Source organism: Arachis hypogaea, chromosome 6 (genome assembly GCF_003086295.3).
Source record: "Arachis hypogaea cultivar Tifrunner chromosome 6, arahy.Tifrunner.gnm2.J5K5, whole genome shotgun sequence".
NCBI lineage: Eukaryota > Viridiplantae > Streptophyta > Magnoliopsida > Fabales > Fabaceae > Arachis > Arachis hypogaea.
In genome coordinates, this window is record NC_092041.1 from 97684629 (window position 1) to 97690389 (window position 5761).

The following is a 5761-nucleotide window of genomic DNA, read 5'->3' on the forward strand; positions in this document are numbered from 1 at the left end:
GTAATAATAAGAATAATAGTAATAATAATTTTAATAATCAAAATAACACTAATACTAATTATAACAATAATAATGATAATAGAGATATTATAATAATAACAGTAACGTTAATAATGACACTAATAAAAACAATAACAGCAATAATAATTAAGTGAAATAATAATTACGACAATAATAAGAAAGAGCAGTATAATACTAATAGACAAAAAAAAACAGTATAAAAGCAAAGGTTATTGCAAGAATAATATTAACGATGACTATAAGATTAACTTATATTTAAATTTGTCCCAACTCTCAATTACTATAATTTAATATTTACAAATCGATCCCTATATTTAAGTATATTTATTTATTACTTGATCCTTCAAAGTTCGGATTATTATTTTTTTTTGTCACCGAAAAAAGCTCCATGATATGAAACACAAACTTTGAATGGGTCACTATCGTAAACCAAATCGAATGGTAAGAATGGATTTTTTTTTAATTATGATTTTGAACGAGCCTTCCACTTGTGCACTATATGACAACATGCACTTTTTAATTTAGATATTGAAGGAGAAATAGTGTAGGATATAATTATAGAATGTACGGGTGTTTTACGCAATTGTAGTGTTAAGAGTAAATCGGACCGTCCGATTTGTGTTTAAAAAATAAAAAAAAAATTGCATTATACAAATCGGACCGTCCGATTTGTATTTTAAACAATTAAAAAAAATTTAATATTGAAATCGGACCATCCGATTTTTACTTTCAAAATAAAAAAAAATTTAAAAGTACAAATCGGATCCTCCGATTTTTCCTCCCACACAAATCAGACTATCCGATTTGTGTTCAAAATTTTTTTAACAAAGAAAACACACAGTCCAATTTCTTCATTTAATGGTTCAGACAAAAATATTCCACCTTCATATTTAGCACCACCCATCTCCATACCCATGCACAACACATACAGAATCTGCATATCCAAAAAAATTAGCCACGGCATGCATGCCTAAATATAAATTCTCTAAGACAAAATATACCATTTTTTTATATAAAGGAAAAATGATAAGAGATTAAGAACTAATCTATCTAATTTAATATTCTAAATCATCCAAAATCAATCAGTTCTTTTAGTTAGGTACTACTATGCTTCAAATGAAAATTCTGAATGGCAGTGTCACTCAAATTAATCTAAATAATATAATTCATTATTTGATAACTTACTTTGCATTATAAAAGCACAACATCCGCAGTAGCACTTTGGAAAGTATCTGACATTAAACTTCCAGTTCGAATCCTGGCTGCGGAAGTTCTATTTTAGTTTTTAAATTATTGTTATGGATTTTAGTTTTAAGTTATTGTTACGACGAACAAGGCCACAAACTTAATGCATGACTCAAAAACCAAAACGAATGGTAAGAATGCACATTTTAAGTAGTATATTAATTTTTTTAAAGGAACAAAATCATCCAAAATGCCAGAGGGTTGAAGTCCAATATTATTATTATTTTTAGCGAAAGAAATTGAGATGACATTGTAGTCAAGATGAAAGTTACGTAATATGAAGCATAAAATTGTCATGCATTATTATTAGCCCCTAGAATCTATGAAATAGTGTTTATTTTTAAAGATCGAAATTATACTAAATATTGCATTTATTTAAAATAAAATTTTAATTTTAAAACACAATTTTTTTAAGTTAAAAGTGAGACTAGAATCCGAAACTTTTAGATGAAAAAAATTTCAATCACTTTAATATTTCTAAAAAATAAAAAACACAAAGAATTAAAATTTGTAAATACAGAGCATAAAATTTTAATAATATCTTTTTTTTAATATTCTCACTCAACTGTTCAAATTTCAAGTCTAATCCCATCTTGTCTTTCCTCTCAAACCATATTCCTCTCTCCTGCAAAACTGAAAGGCCTAAGTACATTGAAACTTCAGGAAAGCAGCGAGAAATCTTGAGTTCCTATTTTGGCAATGACAAAAGAAATAAAACAAAATGGACCAGGGTGCCTCCAAAGGAAGGTTATGATGCTAAAAGTCTTGCCATAGAGAGGAGGATAAACAAGATAAAAAATGGCCTTTTCACTTTGAGGTGTCTAGTGCTGAAGATAACCAAGGTCGACCTAACAATTTAGCTCCAGGACATGCATATCATAGTTTTGATTCTTGATTTTTCATAGATCTAATCTGCTGAATCTTTTTTACGGCTGATGGATAGAGCATCAATTCTTACAGATGGATAGAACATAACACAATCGATTTTGTCAACAAGTAAAGAACAAGGAAAAGTCAGAACTCTCCTTATTAAGCTCAATCGATTCTGATGATGATTCTTAGAGAGAAGGAAAAAGGGAGAAGGAGAATGAAATTAGAGTTTATTGTTTTTAATTAATAAAAATATTTAAATAATTTTGATTGTTTTAATCTTTATGCTGTTATTTTGTTTTTTTTTTTAATTAAGAAAAATATTTAAATAATTTTAATTTTTCTTAGTTTCTATATTATTTTAGTCATAATATTTTTTTTCTTTTCCAACGTTTTTTTCTCTTGTTTGATTTTTTTTTCATTCTCTTTTATTATTATAATCATCGTCGTTTTTTTTTCATCATCTTTTTTTTATATGTTTTAAAAATTATAGTACAAAAATTTTGATATACAATAAAAAACAATTGGTATATAACATAAATTAAAAAAAATACATATTTAAAATACTAATTCTCAACTAACAAAATACCCATAACACAAATTTTAGTACACAACATAAATTTAGTGACAAAATATATCCTTTTTTATAAAGAGAAAATGATAGGAGATTAAGAACTATTTTATCTAATCTAATATTCTAAATCATCAAAAATATTTATCAGTTCTTTTAGTTAGGTACTTCTATGTTTCAAATGAAAATTCTAGGTACGAGTGCCACTCAAATTAATCTAAATGATATAATTCATAAATTACAAATCACTAATTCACAAATTTCATTATTTAAATTTTACTTTGCATTACCATAACACAACATCCGCAGTAGCACTTTGGAAGATGTCAAATGTTGAATTTCCAGGTTCGAATCCTGGCTGCGGAAATGTGAGTAAATAAATTTCTAACGCAAACTTAACGGATGACTCATACACCAAAACGAATGGTAAGAATGCACATTCTAGGTATATTAATTCCTTTTAAAAGAACAAAATCATCCAAAATGCCAAATGGTGGAAGTCCAATATTATGTTTTAGATTTGTACTAACTTGATTATAAAAATATTTATTATTGTGATTTTAAATTAAATTAAATATAATACTAAAACTTAATTATAGATATTTTATATTAAATATAATATAAAAATTTAATTTATTCTTTGTTATTCTATTTGAATATCTCATGTAATTTTTAAATGATTTTTGTGTACTGAAAATTGAACTTAAAAAAAAAACTTTTGTATTAAGTAAATATACATTTAAGTTCACATGATCAAATTAAGACTCTGTCCAAATGATACTAATGAAGATTTCAAATTATTTCATTGTCCAATCAGTCTCTTTGGCCATATATTAAGTAAATGATTAAATTAATTTTTGACAAATTGTACCATTTCTAATTTGATTTTTAAACAAATTTTTTAATTAAATTCATCTTCACAATAATTTTAGTTTAATTACCTTAGTAATGAAAACTAACCTGGCACGTTAAGTGACAGATCACTGGCACGTTAATTGAAAGGTCAGCATTGAAACGACATCATTTTTTAGTGAGAGACAGTAGTTCAAATGACGTTATTTTAGAGTCTCTATTTTAGTCACAAAAAAAATAATAGTCGCCAAAAAAAAAGAGTCCCTATTTCAATTAGTAAGATTGACCACAATCTCTCTCACTTCCATCCACTCTCATAGTAACATTGAGGCTGTGTTTTTCTCATAAGACTCTCTCTATCACTTCCGTTTTGACGTCGCTGAGGAGAAGACAAAGAAGCCTTCATCATCCTCGTCGATTAAAGCATCTAGTAGGATTTGTTCGCGAGACAAACACACCATCAATGGATTATTTAAAAAATTTTCTGTTTAAAAATTTCTTATGTAGTGTTGCAGAAACCAGTACAATACCTAAGACAAACACACCATCAATAAGGCACTTCCATTGGAACCAACCCATGGCACCACCAGCACGGGAACCGATACCGGCACCAGCACCACTCCATGCAGTACAAGCCATGTACTAGGAGGGATTGACAGTGGTGGCATGGGGTCTTCTGGAGTTCGTATGAACAATGAGAGTCACGGTGGGGTTAAACTTGAATTATTTGCTCTCTTTTCTGCATTTTTTATGGTTGGTGGAGTTGATAGAAAGGTAGAAAAAATAGCCATGATTTTAGTCTTAGAGTTTTGTTTTTGATGATTAAACATTTTTGGTACCTCAAAGTTTATCATTAACTAATTTTTTGGATTATGAAAGTAATTACGGTATATTGTGTCAATGAAATTCATTGTTTTTGTTTAGTTTTTATTATGGTGTTTGGTTATAGTTTTTGTATTTTGTTTACAAAATTTGGTTAGAGTTTTAGGATTGTGATAAGTGGAGTTAATAATGTTTTTGTTTATCTTCAATTCTTTTTAAAAAAAAAATAGTTTGATTAAATTTTTAACTTTTATATAAAATTTTAAAATATAAATATATATACAACATTTTGAAATTAGAATTTATCACTTAGCTACTGATTTGAGTAAATTTTATAAAGATATCATATTAATTGTTAATTAAAATATAAATAAGTGTACTGATATATAATTTAATGTACCATGTCAATTTTTATTAATATCATCAACATTAAATTATAAAAATATTAACGTGATTAAACTAAAATATTTAAAAAAATAAATTTAATTAATTTTTTTAAATTAAATTAAAAATTATATAATTTTTTAAGAACTAATTTTACTATTTATTCGTCATATATTCGTTGATTGCATTTTTCATATTGGGAGTTATTTGAAACCATCCAAAAAATTATGCGAGTTGTTGACCTGGAAGGGGATCTTTATCGTATTGGTTCTATTAATTGCTCAAAATTCAAAGAGATATACATTTGGCAAAATTATAGACAAAGTGAGATCAAGATTGTCAAATTGGGATAGAAATTTGCCCTCTACAAACGATGGGTAAATTTTAGTTTATAGATTGCATTTGTATTCTCTTTATACCATGGTATTTGAAGTGATGACTATTTAAGCCAAATATAGTGATGACATTTTTTATAAAGGATAAATATAAAGGGTAACTTGTATATTTAAAGGTAATTTATTTTAATAAAATGATTGGCAACTAAAATTATACTATTATTCTGATTTTAGTTTGGTTACACTTCTATTTTATTTATTTATTTATTTATTTTTGTGACTACGCCTATTTTATTTTAATCTACATAAATCAATTAATTAAATTAAATTTATAAATTCACACATAAATCGAATTTACTCAAGTTATTGACAAATTAGAGTTTTATTTAATTTTGTTTAAATAGAAAATTAAAGAACTCTATTTAATTTTTTTATTAATATTTTTGCTCTTCTCAATTCTACGTATATGTTAGTAAAACATAATTGAATTTAAAGGGAAGGTTGTTCGAATTATTAAGTAAGCATTTGGAAGAGAAGTTGGTGTCGAAGGAGGCGTATTTGGAGACATTGAATAAGAGTTCAATTAGCTCAACAAATTGAGAAGTTACTTGAGTAATTAAGATCGAATTTTTTTTGAAATCGAAAATTATTCTACAACTGT